Raw genomic sequence first — 16470 nt, 5'->3', positions numbered from 1 at the left:
TCTGAGGAAAAAAAGAGGTGATACTGTTTAATATGAAACTTTTATTATAAAGACTATTTTAAGCTTCCCCTCCACTCCCATTTGCTAAATTAGATCCAGTACTTCATTCTGATCTGAAAATAAAGACAATTTGATATGGTTATATACGATTGATTATGCTCTTCTTTGAAGTTTGAGGGTTTTTTGGCATAGAAACTGCACGAATGAACATTTTTGTTGACCTTACTCCAACTGTCAGCTCTCTTTAAACTCAAAATGAGAACATTCTTTAGTTGTCCATAAAGAAATATAAAGGAAATAGCCCTTTAAACATGTATTATTTATAACTCCACTGCAGCAAAAAAATCATCAATAATTTAATGATCCCATCTGCTTTTTTAAAATATCCACTGTCATTAACTCTCACATGTTCAACTCCTGAGTCGATAGTAGTTCACATCCACCACTCTTGACATTTCCAAATCACGCAGGGAAAATGAAACAGCAGTAGGGTAAGTATTCAAATTAAATGCTAATTTTAAACCACAAAGAAACATTTAATAAATCGCTAATTATAAGGGAGGCTCCAATTAACTCTACAATGCCCATCTTTTGTCCAACTAAATTTTAAGAAAAAAAGAGAGGCTTAAAACCTGGGGTGGAATCAAGTAGTGAAAGTTAAAACAGTGTTGAGACTGTTCAGACATTGAATAATAACTAGAGCTTCCTCTGAGCAGGTCCTGTGTGCCAATCACTGTGCCAGGGTCTCTACATTCTCACTTTCAATCCTCACAGCAGTTCTGTGAAGCAAGATTCGATTTTGCAGGTTCGGTGACATTCAGGGAGGGAAGGTGGATCACTTAAAGGTCCATCACAGCTGATCAGTGGCTGAGTTGGAATTCCAATCTAGGTCTGTCATGTCAAAGCTATGCTTTAACCTTAAAGCAATCCTAAAGTGCTGTTTGATCCATGAATACTTTGTATGTTCAATATATTTCTAGAAAGCTGTTACTGACATGGGCCGAGGTTAGCCCCACCTGTGTCATTATTCACCATGGATCCCCTTGATCCACTCCACCTGGTGAGGAAGCCAAGGCTAGTTAATACAGGGAGTTGAAACAGTGGACATAATGCCAGACAGAAGTGGGGGCCAGGGAGATCGCCCCCTTAGGCCACAGGCTGATGTCAGGCAAGTTCCCAACGCTGGGAGAGTGGCCAGTGACAGCCACACCCATCCAGGTCGTGCTCTTGCTGGCTGTGTCATGAACATCTCGAAGGTAAGAGCTGGTGGAGAGCTCATGGGCCACATGCCTCCAGCTAGAGCAATTCCCATACAGACCTTTGAGAACCGTCTATCAACAATAACCTTCTATTATCTCCCTCCAGCCTTTTTTAAAAATTATTTTATTATATTTTTATTTTTATTTTTTAAGATGGGGTTTCACCATATTGGTCAGGCTGGTCTCAAACTCCTGACCTCAAGTGATCTGCCCACCTCAGCCTCCCAAAGTGCTGGGATTACAGGCGTGAGCCACTGCACCCGGCCCCTCCAGCCTTTAACAATCATCTCTGGGCCTTTCAAGGTGGAGGGAAATGTGCCTAAGTTTTAAGTCTCTTAAAACATTCAATTCAGTTACGATTGTCGTAGAACACAGCAGTTATCATCATACAATTTATTGTACTACAGTAGACCTAGCTCTGTGATTGTAAATGAAAATAACAATACCAATGTGTTTGTTTCCTAGGACACCTGTAACAAATTACCACCAACTTGGTGAGTTCATAGAGCAAAAAGTGTCTCTCACAGTTCTGAAGCTAAAAGTCTTTTTTTTTTTTTTTTTTTTTTTTGAGACAGAGTCTTGCTTTGTTGCCCAGGCTGGAGTGCACTGGGATTACAGGGGCGAGTCACCACACCCAGCTGGGCAATCTTACAAGATCAGTTTACAGGTTCCATCCTTAGAAATTCTGATTCAGTGGATCTGGCCGGGGGACCCAGATTTAACTGCATGTTGTCAAAGCTTCAGAGCTGATCCTGATGCAGGTGGCCAGCACTACATATCTGAGGAGCACTCCTCCAGAGAGTTGCAGGAAGATTTCCATGCAGTCCATTTATAGTGTGGCTCTGTGATATTATAGAGTTAGACGTTTCTGGGACATCTGTGTCCCCATAAATCTGTATGTCACAAAGCAAAAATGTTAGAGATATTCTGAAGTTGCTATACAAGACACTGTATTTCATGTGAAAAAGCTAACTCAACATCAGGATAAGCTCTACTATGTTTTGGGCACAGTGATAGATGTTGAAATATAGTTACATAAAATAAACATTTATTTTTTTCAGGTACCCATGGATTTATAAAAATTGACCTCTTGTTAAGACACTAAAAAGTTTCAACAAGTAACAAAGAATCTGTATCATATAGAATATTCTGTCTACAAAAAAGCAAAATTAAAAATCAATTCCGAGATAATACCCCAAACTTCCCTTTGTTGCAGTTATTAAAATGTTGTACCAGTTCTCTGTTTTTAAGAGGAGGTTAAACTAATTATGGATGAAATATGGCTTTTGTCTCTCTAGCCTGTGAATACAACTGGGATAATATTAATCACCAGGTCTTAATTGTACCAGTTCTAACCCCCTACAGTCATGCTGAATGCAGCCCCTTTCCAAAATTGCCCTGTTATTTAGGATTCTGTCAATGTCCATGTGAGAACCTGATGCTGCCTCAGGCCTCCCCGTTACCTTGCTGGGCAAAGCCGTCTTCCCAAATGCCAAGGCCACCCTAGAGTCTGAGTTAGTGGGAGAGGAATGCGAAATGGGGCTAGGAAGGGGATCCAGGCAGGGGTGCCAGAAAGAACCTATGCCCAGCCAGAAGACAATGAAGTGATATTTTTAAGATATGAAAAGGAAAACAGAATTCTATTCCCAGCAAAAATGTGTTTTGCAAGCAGAAGTGAAATAAATGTTTTTGCAGATACATAAAAGCAGGAAAATGTTATCACCAGCAAACTTATGCTGTAAGAAATGTTTTAAAGCTACTCAAGTAAAAGGGAAATAATACAGATAAAAATGTGGATCCAAGGCCAGGCGCGGTGGCTCACGCCTGTAATCCCAGCACTTTGGGAAGCCAAGGCAGGTGGATCACAAGCTCAGGAGTTCGAGACCAGCCTGGCCAAGATATTGAAACCCCGTCTCTACTAAAAATACAAAAATTAGCTGGAAGCGGTGGCACGCGCCTGTAATCCAAGCACTTTGGAGGCCAAGACTGGCGGATCACCTGAGGTCGGGAGTTCAAGACCATCCTGACCAACATGGTGAAACCCTGTCTTTATAAAAAAAGAAAAAAATATACAAAAAATTAGCTGGGCATGGTGGCACACCCCTGTAATCCCGGCTACTCAGGAGGCTGAGGGAGGAGAATTCCTTGAACTGGGAGGCAGAAGTTGCAGTGAGCCAAGGTCTCGCCATTGCACTCCAGCCTGGGTGACAAGAATGAAACTCTGTCTCAAATTAAAAAATGGATAAAACGCATCAATTAAAAGACAGTAAACATTTGTTAGAATTAACCAGTGAAGCTATTTGATCCTGGTCTTTTCTTTGTCGGAAGCTTTTGGATTACAACTGCCTTGGTTCATTTTGTGATGCTATAATGGAATATCACAGGCTGGGTAATTGATAAAGAAAAGACATTTATTTCTTACAGTTCTTGAGGCTGGTAAATCCCAGGAAGAGGGGTTGACATCTAGCAAGAGCCTTCATGCTGTGTCATAAAATGGCAGATGGCAAAAGAGCAAGCGGGCAGGGGAGACACAGCAAGAGTGGGCCAAATTTGCTTCTATTACAAATCCACTCTTGCAATAACTGACCCAATCCTGTAATAATCACATTAATGTATTCATGAGGCATCAGTGACCTAATGACCTCTTACTAGGCTCTACTGCTCAACACTATTGCATTGGGGATTAATTTTGGAACACAGGCCGGGTGCGGTGGCTCACGCCTGTAATCCCAGCACTCTGGGAGACCGAGGCGGGTGGATCACGAGGTCAAGAGATCGAGACCATCCTGGTCAACATGGTGAAACCCCGTCGCTACTAAAACTACAAAAAATTAGCTGGGCATGGTGGCATGTGCCTGTAATCCCAGCTACTCAGGAGGCTGAGGCAGGAGAATTGCCTGAACCCAGGAGGCGGAGGTTGCGGTGAGCTGAGATCGCGCCATTGCACTCCAGTCTGGGTAACAGGAGCGAAACTCCGTCTCAAAAAAAAAAAAAAAATTTGGAACACATGAACTTTAGGGGACATATTCAAACCATAGCACTTAATCTTTTTAGTTCATATAGGTCTATTTGTGTCTTTCTAGGAAGTTGTTATTTCAACTAAGTCATCTAATTTTTGGCATACAGGCATGCAAAATATTCTATTTTAGTTATGTAAGATCAGTAGAGATTCTTTCCCTCTTTCATTCTTGATTTTAGTAATTACATTCTTCTCTTTTCTTCTTGGTCAGTCTATCTAAAAGTTGGCCAACTTTGTTGATTATTTTCAAAGCCCACAGTTTTGGTTTCATTTATTATTTTCCTTCTTTTTTTTTCTGTTCTGTATTTTCTTAATTTCTACCCTAATCTGTTCCTTCTGCTTACCTTGGGCTTTTACAGTTTACTCAGGCCATTAGTTTGAGATATTTTCTTCTTTTTATTTTTTCGAGATGGAGTCTTGCTCTTGTCACCCAAGCTGGAGTGCAGTGGCACGATCTCGGCTCACTGAAACCTCCAGCTCCCAGGTTCAAGCAATTCCCCTGCCTCAGCCTTCTGAATAGCTGGGATTACAGGTGCCCACCACCATGCCCAGCTAATTTTTGTACTTTTAGTAAAGACGAGGTTTCGCCATGTTGGTCAGGCTGGTTTCAAACTCCTGACCTCAGGTGATGTGCCCACCTGAGCCTCCCAAAGTGCTGGGATTACAGGCATGAGCTACGGCACCCAGCCATCTTTTCTTCTTTTTAAATATAGGTGTTTACACCTATAAATTTCTCTCTGTGCACTGCTTTAACTGCATCCCATAAATTTTTATAAGTTGCAGTTTTATTTTCCATTATCTCAAAGTATTTTCTAATTTCTCTTGCGACTCCTTTTTGACCCATTAGTTACTTAAGAGTATATTGATTAATTTCCACATATTCATGAATTCCCCAGATTATCTTCTGTTACTCATTTCTAATTTAATTCCATTGTGATCGGAGAATAATATCATTTATATTATTTCAATCATTTACAATTTATTGAAGGTGGTCCTGGTGGCTCACATCTGTAATCCCAGTGACTCAGGAGGCGGAAGCAGGAGGATTGTCCAAAGCTAGAAGTTTGAGACCAGCCTGGGAAACATAGCAAAATCCCATCTTTACAAAAATAAAAAACAGCCAGGCATGGTGGTGCTCGCCTGCAGCCCCAGCTACTCAGGTGGCTGAGGTAGGAGGATCATTTGAGCCCAGGAGTTCAAGTCTGCAGTAAGCCATTATCATGCCACTGCACTCCAGCCTGGGCAACAGAGTGAGACCTCAACTCTATAAACAAACAAATAAATAAATAAACTTATCGAGACTTTTTCATCGTCCAACATATGGTCTATTCTGGAGATTGGTCTGTGTACACCTGAGAAAAATATATATTCTGATGCTTTTGAGTGGGAAAAGCATACTATAGGTGTCTGTTAGGTCTCATTGGTTTATATTGTTCAAGTCTTTTATTTCCTTATTGTTCTTCTGCCTTGTTGTTCTAACCATTATTGAAAGTAAGGCACTGAAATCTCTTAACTATTGCTCTGTCTGTTTCTCTCTTCACGCTGTTTTTGTTTCATGTATTTTTGTGCTCTGTTATAAGGTGTATATATGGTTATAACTGTTATTTTTCCCGATGAATTAGAAAGTTTATCTTTATAATACACCCCACTTCAGCTGCATAAACTTTTTTTTTTTTTTGATGGAGATTTGCTCTTGTTGCCCGGGCTGAAGTGCAATGGCGTGATCTGAGCTCAGCACAACCTCTGCCTCCCAGGTCAAAGGGATTCTCTTGCCTCACCTCCCAAGTAGCTGGGATTACAGGCATGTGCCACCACACCCACTAATTTTGTATTTTTAGTAGAGACAGGTTTCTCCATGTTGGTCAGGTTGGTCTTGAACTACTGACCTCAGGTGATCTGCCCCCCTCAGCCTCCCAAAGTGCTGGGATTATAGGCATGAGCCACCGAGCCTGGCAGCATTAAGTTTGTTTTTTGGTTTTTTTTTTGAGACTGAGTTTCACTCTTATTGCCCAGGCTGGAGTACAGTGGCGGGATCTCTGCTCACCAAAACCTCTGTCTCCTGGGTTCAAGCAATTCTCCTGCCTCAGCTTCCCGAGTAGCTGAGATTACAGGCATGCATCACCAGGCCCAGCTAATTTTGTATTTTTAGCAGAGAGGGGGTCTCTCCATGTTAGTCAGGCTGATCTTCAACTCCTGACCTCAGCCTCCATCCACCTCGGCCTCCCAAAGTGCTGGGATCACAGGTATGAGCCACCATGCCTGGCCCAACATTTCTGTTTTAAAGTATAGTTTGTCTGATATTAGTATAGCCATTCAAGCTCTGTATTGATCATTTCTTGCACAGTATATCTTTTCTATTCTTTTACTTTCAATCTATTTATATCTTTGAATTTAAAGTATGGCTCCTATAGAGAGTATATAGTTGAATCATATTTTTAAATCCAGCCTCACAGTACCTGCCTTTTATTGGATTATTTAATCCATTCACATTTACTGTTGTGATTGATATGTTTGGATTTACCTCTACCGTTTCGCTTTTTGTTGTCTGTGTCTCATGTCTCTTTTGCTCCTTTGTTTCTCCTTTATAGTCTCATTTTGCATTAAGTGAATTTTTCCAGTGTATTTTTAAGTAATTTAAGCTACATTTTTCACTTATTTTCATTATAGCTGATCTATGGCTTACAATATACATTTTATAATCTACTTCAGAACCTTTACTAGCTTATTTCAAGTGAGATACATAAACTTTACTTTTTTTTTCTTTGAAGACCACCATGTTAATAAACTTTAATTCTATATAGCTCCGTTCCTTTCTCCTCCTCATACACTTATAAAAACACCTTTATTGAGATATTTTATATATATACATATCTCTATCTATCTATCTATATATATATATTTTTTTTTTTTTTGAGACAGCGTTTTGCTCTTGTTTCCCAGGCTGGAGTACAGTGGCACAATTTCAGCTCACTGCAACCTCTGCTTCCCAGGTTCAAGCGATTCTCCTGCCTCAGCCTCCCGAGTAACTGGGACTACAGGCATGTGCCAGCAAAACCAGCTAATTTTTTGTATTTTTAGAAGAGCAGCAGTTTCACCATGTTAGCCAGGATGGTCTTAATCTCCTGACCTCATGAACAGCCCACCTCTGCCTCCCAAAGTGCTCAGATTACAGGCTTGAGCCACTACACCCAGCCATAATTTATATTTTTAAATGCAAGTGTCCAATGTAAACAATTTGATGATTTGGAACATATACATACACCCATGATACCATCACCACAATCAAGGTAATAAACATATTCAGCCTCTCCAAAGGCTTTATTGTGCCCTTTTGTGGGTTTTTTCTTGCTTGTGTGTGCGCATGTGTGTGTGTGCGTGTGTGTGTGTGTGTGTGTGTGTGTGTGTGTGTGTGTGAAGAACATTTAACACAAGATCAATCCTCTCATTGAGACGGAGTTTTGCTGTGTTGCCCAGGCTGGAGCGCAGTGCTGTGATCTCAGCTCACTGCAACCCCTGTCTCCCAGGTTCAAGCGTTTCTCTTACCTCATCCCGAGTAGCTGGAATTGCAGGCACATGCCACCATGCCCAGTTAATTTTTGTATTTTTAGTAGAGATGGAGTTTCGCCATATTGGCGAGGCTGGTCTTGAACTCCTGACCTCAAGTGATCCACCCTCCTTGGCCTCTCAAAGTGCTAAGATTACAGGTGTGAGCCACCATGCCTGGCCTCTTAGCAAAATTTTAAGAGCACAACATCGTGTTTTTAACCATGTGCACAATGTCATACAGGAAATATCTAGAACGTGTTTCTTTTTTATATGTTATTATTGGTATGCATATGATGTCTATTTATGTTACAAAGCCAACAATGCATTATTATAATTATGTTACATAATTTTATGTCTTTTATGGAAACCCAAAGGAGAAAGTGAAGTGTACATTTATAGTTTGTTATATTAACCTTCTGATTTACCATTTCTGTTCCTCTCCATTTGTTCCCGTGATTCCAGTGACCATCTGGAATCCCAGCCTTACTTCAGCACAGCTTTGTCTTCACCAGCCTCTTTGTGCTATTACTGTCAAATATCTTATATTTCTATCTGTTACAGGACCAACAATGCAATTATGTACATACGTTTTTGCAATTGCTTTAAAAATCAGTTAAGAGAAGAAAAGGCCGTCTATTCCCCTGATCTCACAGTTACGCTCCGGCTGGTCACTCACTCAGCCAGAATCACACCCAGATGTTAGCATCCACCTGTTGCTGACTGATTCCTCTATCGTTTTTGACAGTACAGTGGGGCAAAAATTGCTCTATGGTATGATTTAATTAAATTAAAGTCAAGGTGGTGCCAGGCTTTGAAGCTTCCTTCCTTTGACCCTAGGAGGGTCCTTCTTAGCTGTCTCTTTCCCTGGTTCTCCTGGTAAACTTCTATCTGGTCTGCTGTTTCATTTCCTCTAAATTGCTTATCATGTAAATCTCTTGGGGTTTGAACAATGCTCTTAGGTAAGAACTTGTAATAAGCTCTGTTCCAAATAAAGGCAATCTTCTTAGGAAGGGCTACATAGCTATCTGCTAGAAACTGTCCCTCTTGAGACAAACCAGGAACCTTTCTTAGGGGCCTACTGAGACCCCACCCCAAAACATAAAAATAAAGAAAAGTCTTGAGCCCCTTCAAGAAAAATTCCAGGCACTTAGCTAGCCTTAAAAGTAAAAACAACCTGTTAAGCAGAGAGATAGTAATAACTTAGACAGCAGTTTCCCAAGTTAGAGTCACAAGGTGTGACCAACAATGCGATTACGTACATACATTTTTGCAATTGCTTTAAAAATCAGTTAAGAGAAGAAAAGGCTGTTTATTCCCCTGATCTCACAGTTACGCTCTGGCTGGTCACTCACTCAGCCAGAATCCTGTATTGTGGACCTCAGATAAGGAGTGAGTTAGAACTAAACCCAGAATCCAGAAGGTCGAGGCGAGGCAGTTGGACCACAGGTCAGGACTTCAAGACCCGTCTGGTCAACATAGTGAAACACTATCTCTACTAAAAATACAAAAAAATAAAATAAAATTAGCCGGGTGTGGTGGTGGGTGCCTGTAATCCCAGCTACTCAGGAGGCTGAGGCAGGAGAGGCTGAGTGCCTGTAATCCCAGCTACTCAGGAGGCTGAGGCAGGTTCAATCACTTGAACCTGGGAGGTGGAAGTTGCAGTAAACCGAGATCATGCCACTCAGTTTATAGCCTGGGCGATAGTGCGAGACTCCATCTCAAAAAATAAAAATAGAAGATATCATGTTAATATATGTTCTCAAGTCATTTTCAGAAATCCCTACCCCCATCAGATGAAAAATGCCACCCTGCTGTCATATGGACCTCAAATAAGGGGTGAGAACTAAATCTGGACTTCATTCTTTGTTCTAAGTTTTTTCCTGAGGGGACTGGAGAGAGTCAAATCCTCAGGCCACTTCTTTTTATTTATTTATTTTTTTTTTTGAGACAGAATCTCGCTCTGTTCCCCAGGCTGGAGTGCAATAGCCTGATCTTGGCTAACTGCAACCTCCGCCTCCCAGGTTCAAGTGATTCTTCTGCCTCAGCCCTCCCAAGTAGCTAAGACTACAGGGACACATCATCACACCTGGCTAATTTTTGTATTTTCAGTAGAGACAGGGTTTTGCCATGTTGGCCAGGCTGGTCTCAAACTCCTGAGCTCAAGTGATCCACCTGCCTCGGCCTCCCAAAGTGCTGGGATTACAAGCATGAGCCACTGTGCCTGGCCAAGTCAGGACAATTTGAACCTAGGTGTTGTCACCAAATTTGGCCTAAATAAACTCTCCACTTATATTAATGTTGCCTCAGTTTCTTTCTTTAGGCCAACAAGCATATGCCCTCAGGAAACTGTCTGGAGACTATAACTGCCTTTTGGTTTTTTGTTTTTCTAATTTCACCAATTAAATTGTTGTTTCACTGGGAATAAGAAGGGTGCAAAGAGGTCTTGAAGGAGGGCAAGAATTTTATTTAAATGAGATCAAGAAAAGGGAGCAGTCCAGGTTGCCCGGGGCACCAAAAAAGTGAGGGAATAGGGAAACCTGGGAGATGGTACAGAGACTGATTTGCTCCTTGTTTGAGAAGAGGAGACACCATTAGATGGATGACTTAGAGTTAGATTTTGGAGGACCTTCAATGTTAAGTGTATCAGCCTGTATTCATGCTGCTGATAAAGACATACCCGAGACTGGGATGAAAAAGAAGTTTAATTAGACTTACCATTCCACATAGCTGGGGAGACCTCAGAATCATGGCAGGAAGCAAAAGGCACTTTTTACTTGGTGGCTGCAAAAGAAAAGAAAAAGAAGCAAAAGCAGAAACCCCCTGATAAACCCATCAGATCTCATGAGACTTATTCACTATCATGAGAATAGCATGGGAAAGACCAGCCCCCATGATTCAATTAACTCCCCCTGGTTCCTTCCCACAACACATGAGAATTCTGGGAGATACAATTCAAGTTGAGATTTGGGTGGGGACACAGTCAAACCATATCATTCTGCCCCTGGTTCCTCCAAATCTCATGTCCTCACATTTCAAAACTAATCATGCCTTCCCAACAGTCTCCCAAAGACTTAATTCATTAACCCAAAAGTTCACAGTCCAAGTCTTATCTGAGACAAGGCAAGTCCCTTCTGCCTATGAGTCTGTAAAATCAAAGCAAGCTAGTAACTCCTAGGTACAATGGGGTACAAGTATTGGGTAAATACAGACATTCCAAACGGGAGAAATTGGCCAAAACAAAGGTGTTACAGAGCCCATGCAAACCTGAAATCCAGTGGGGCAGTCAAATCTTAAAGCTCCAAAATGATCTCCTTTGACTCCAGGTCTCACATCCAGGTCATGCTGATGCAAGAGGTGGGTTCCCATGGTCTTGGGCAGCACCACCCCTGTGGCTTTACAGGGTATAACTTCCCTCCTGGCTGCTTTCACAGGGTGGCATTGAGTGTCTGTGGCTTTTCCAGGCACACAGTGCAAGCTGTCAGTGGATCTACCATGCTGACATCTGGCGGGCAGTGGCCCTCTTCTCACAGCTCCACTAGGCAGTGCCCCAGTAGGGACTCTGTGTAGGGGCTCCTACCCACATTTCTCTTCCACGCGGCCTTAGCAGAGGTTCTCTATGAGAGCCCTACCCCTGCAGCAAACTTCTGCCTGGGCATCCAGGTGTTTCCATACAGCCTCTGAAATCTAGGCAGAGATTCCCAAACCTGAATTCCTGGCTTCTGTGTACCCACAGGTTCAATACCAAATGGAAGCTTCCAAGTCTTGGGGTTTCCACCCTCTGAAGCAACAGCCTGAGCTGTACATTGGCCCCTTTTAGTCATGGCTGAAGTGGCTGGGATACAGGGCACCAAGTTCTAGACTGCACACAGCATAGGAACCCTGGGCCTGGTCCATGACACCATTTTCTCCTAGGCCTCTGGGCCTGTGATGGGAGGGGCAGCCATGATTGACCTCTGATATGTCCCGGAGACATTTTCCTCATTATCTTGGGGATTAACCTTTGGCTCCTCATTACTTATGCAAATGTATGCAGTCAGCTTCAATTTCTCCTTAGAAAATGGGTTTTTCTTTTCTACCTTATTAGGCTACAATTTTGCCAAACTTTTATGCTCTGCTTCTCTCATAAAACTGAGTGCCACCAGGCATGGTGGCTCACCCCAAATTTGGTAATCCAAGCACTTTGGGAGGCTGAGGTGGGCGGATCACCTGAGGTTGGGAGTTCAAGACCAACCTGACCAACATGAAGAAACCCAGTCTCTACTAAAAATACAAAATTAGCTGGGTGTGGTGGCACATGCCTATAATCCCAGCTACTTGGGAGGCTGAGGCAGGATAATTGCTTGAACCTGGAGGTGGATGTTGCGGTGAGCATAGATCATGCTATTGCACTCCAGACTAGGCAACAAGAGTGAAACTCTGTCTAAAACATAAAAGCAAAAACAAAAACTGAGTGCCTTTAACAGCACCCAAGTCACCCCAACCAAGTCACTTCTTGAATGCTTTGCTGCTTAGAAATGTCTCCTGACAGATACCCTAAATCATCTCCTTCAAGTTCAAAGTTCCACTAATCTCCAGGGCAGGGGCAAAATGCAACCAGTCACTTTGCTAAAAGATAACAAGAGTTACCTTTGCTCCAGTTCCCAGCAAGTTCCTCATCTCCATCTGAGACCACCTCAGCCTGGATCTTAATGTTCATATCATGATAGCATTTTCATCAAAGCCATTCAACAAGTATCTAGGAGATTCTAAGCTTTCCCACATTTTCCTGTCTTCTTCCGAGCCTTCCAATCTGTTCCAACCTCTGCCTGTTACCCAGTTCCAAAGTTGTTTCCACATTTTTGAGTATCTTTTCAGCAACACCCCACTCCTGGTACAAATTTACTGCATTTGTCTGTTTTCACACTGCTGGTAAAGACATACCAGAGACTGGGAAGAAAAAGAGGTTTAATTGGACTTACAGTTCCACATTGCTAGGAGGCCTCAGAATCATGGCAGGAGGTGAAAGGCGCTTCTTACATGTTGGTGGCAATGAACAAGAAGCAAAAGCAGAAACCCCTGATAAACCCATCAGATTTTGTGAGACTTATTTGCTACCACAAGAACAGCATGGGAAAGACTGACCCCCATGATTCAATTACTCTCCCTGGGCCTCTTGCATAATATGTTGGAATCCTGGAAAATACAATTCAAGTTGAGATTTAGGTGGGGACACAGCCAAACCATATCACTAAACTAACAAATTTTGTCTTTGGATAACAGGGAACTGCTGAAAGGTTTGAACAAGGAAAAAAAAACATGATGAAAATTGTGTTTTAAGAACTAATCTCCACCTTATTCTGTGTTTTTGTTTGGATACATCAAACTTTTGGGTTTTTTTTTTTTTTTTGAGATGGAGCCACTCTCTGCCACCCAGGCTGGAGTGCAGTGGTGCAATCTTGAGTCCCGGCAACCTCTGCCTCCCGGCTTCAAGCTATTCTCCTGCCTCAGGCTCCCTAGTAGATGGAACTATAGGCACTGCCACCATGCCCAGCTGATTTTTGTGTTTTTAGTAGAGACAGGATTTCACCATGTTGGCCAGGATGGTCTCAATCTCTTGACCTGGTGATCCACCCACCTCAGCCTCCCAAAGTGCTGGGATTATAGGCATGAGCCACTGCGCCCAGCCCAAACTTTTGTTTTTTAATAATTTATTTTACAGGTATTTTCTCTAGAAGAAAATAAATAAATTCCTGTACACATATAACCTCTTAAGATTGAAGGCTAGGCACAGTAGCTCTCACTTGTAAACCCAGTACTTTGGGATGCTGGGGCAGGAGGACTGCTTGAGGCCAGGAGTTCAAGACCAGCCTGAGGCAAAATTGTGAGACTGTGTTTCTACCAAAATATTAAAAAAAATTAAAACAAAAAGATTACCCGGGGTAGTGGCACATTCCTGCAGTCCCAGTTGCTCAGGGTTCTAAGAAAGGAGGATTTCTTGAGCCCAGGAGGTTGAGGCTGCAGTAGCTGTGATTGTACCACTGCACTCTAGCCTGGGTGACATTGTAAGACCTTGTCTCAAAAATTAATTAAAAAAAAAAAGATTGAACCAGAAAGATAAATCCTCAACTGACCAATAACAAGTAATGAAATTGAATCAGCAATTTAAAATCTCCCAACAATAAAAAGCCCAGATGGATTCACAGCTGAAATCTACCAGATATACAAAGAATTGGTATCAATCCTAATGAAACTGTTCCCAAAAATCAAGGAGGAGGGAATCCTCCCTAACTCATTTTATGAAGCCAATATTATCCTGATACCAAAGCCAGGCAAGGACACAACAGAAAAAGAAAACTACAGGCCAGTATCCCTCATGAACACAGATGTAAAAATTCTAAACATAATGCTAGCAAAGTGAATTCAACAGTACATCAATAAGATAATACACCATAATCAAGAGGATTTTATTCCAGGGATGCAAGAATATTTCAACACAAGCAAATCAATAAATGTGAATATAAACAGAATTAAAAACAAAAACCATATGATCATCTCAATAGACAAAGAAAAAAATGCATTTGATAAAATTTGGCATCCCTTCATGATAAAAACCCTAAACAAACTAGGCATAAAAGGAACATACCTCAAAATAATAAAAGCCATATATAACAGATCCACAGTCCACATTATACTGAATGGGGAAGAGTTGAAAGCGTTTCACCTAAGAACTGGAACAAGACAAGAATGCCCACTTTCACCACTCCTATTCAACACAGTACTGGAAGTCCTAGCCAGGGGAATTAGGCAAGTGAAAGAAATAATATGCATCCAGATTGAAAAAGGGAAAGTCAAATTGTCTCTGTTGATGATAGAATCTTATACCTAAGTCCTAAAATGTATATGAGACGAAAAAAGAGACTGAATAGCCAAATCCTAAGCAAAAAGGACAAATATGGAGGCATCACATTACCTGACCTCAAATTATACTACAAGGTTGTAATAACCAAAACAGCATGGTATAAAAATAGACACATAGGTCAATAGAACAGAATAGAGAAACCAGAAATAAAGTTATATATTAATACTTACAGCTAGATGATCTTCAAGAAAATTGACAAAAACATACACTGGAGAAAGGACACCCTATTCAACAAGTAGTGCTGGAAAAATTGGATTGCCATGTGCAGAAGAATGAAACTGGACCCATACTTCTCACTATATACAAAAATTAGCTGAGGATGGATTAAATACTTAAATGTAAGAATTCAAACTAGAAAAATCCTAGAAGAAAACGTAGGGAGCTAGGCACAGTGGCTCACGTCTGTAATCCCAGCACTTTGGGAGGCTGAGTCAGGTGAATCACCTGAGGTCAGGCATTCGAGACCAGGCTGGCCAACATGGTGAAACTCCGTCTCTACTAAAAATATAAAAATTAGCCGGGCGTTGGCACATGTCTGTAATCCCAGCTACTCAGGAGGCTAAGGCCCAAGAATCGCTTGAACCTGGGAAGTGGAAGTTGCAGTGAACCGAGATCATGCCACTGCACTCCAGTCTGGGTGACAGAGCAAGACTCCATCAAAAAGCAAAGAAAAGAAAAGAAGGAAGAAAGGAAAGGGAAGGAAAGGAAGGAAGGAAGGAAGGAAGGAAGGAAGGAAGGAGGAAGAAAGAAGGAAAAAAAAAAAAAGGAGAGAAAGAAGGAGGGGGGGGGGGGGAGGGAGGGAAAGAAAGAAAGAGAGAGAGAGAAAGAAAGGAAAAAGAAAATGTAGGGAAAACTCATCTTGACATTAGTCTAGGCAAAGAACTTATGACTAAGACCTCAAAAGCAAATGCAACAAAAACAAAAAATAGACAAATGGGACTTAGTTAAACTAAGCCTGCACAGAAAAAAAAAAAAAATCTTCAACAGAGTAAACAGATAACCTACAGAATGGGAGAAAATATTTGCAAACTGTGCATCCAACCAAGAACTAATACCCCGAATCTACAGGAAACTAAAACAAGTCAACAAGAAAAAAATAACCCCATTAAAAATGGGCAAGGAGGCCGGACGCAGTGTCTCACTCCTGCAATCCCAGCGCTTTGGGAGCCAGAGACGGGCAGATTATGAGGTCAGAAGATGGAGACCATCCTGGCTAACACGATGAAACCCCATTTCTACTGAAAATACAAAAAATTAGCTGGGCGTGGTGGCACGTGCCTGTATTTCCAGCTACTCGGGAGGCTGAGGCAGGAGAATCACTTGAACCTGGGAGTTGGAGGTTGCAATGAGCTGAGATTGTGCCACTACACTCCAGCCTGGATGACTCTGCTGAAGAAAGAAAGAAGAAAGAAAGAAAAAAGGAAAGAAAGGAAGGAAGGAAGGAAGAAAGAGGGCAAGGAACATGACCAGTTTTTGAAAGACATGCAAGTAGTCAAGAAGCATATGAAAAATTGCCTAACATCACCAATTGTGAGAGAAATGCATCTTAAATCCACAATGAGATACTATCTCACATTAGTCAGAATGGCTATTACTAAGCAGTCAAAAAATAACAGATGTTAGCAAGGATGCAGAGAAAAATGAATGCTTATACAATGTTGCTGGGAATGTAAATTAGTATAACCTCTATACTAATATAGAGGTTTCTTTTCTATGGAAGAGAAAATGGAGATTTCTCAAGGAACTAA

The sequence above is a fragment of the Sapajus apella genome, unplaced genomic scaffold (genome assembly GCF_009761245.1).
Source record: "Sapajus apella isolate SASKATOON/1434 unplaced genomic scaffold, GSC_monkey_1.0 scaffold21, whole genome shotgun sequence".
NCBI lineage: Eukaryota > Metazoa > Chordata > Mammalia > Primates > Cebidae > Sapajus > Sapajus apella.
The sequence above is the reverse complement of the archived record's forward strand: the minus strand, read 5'-3'. Positions refer to the sequence as shown.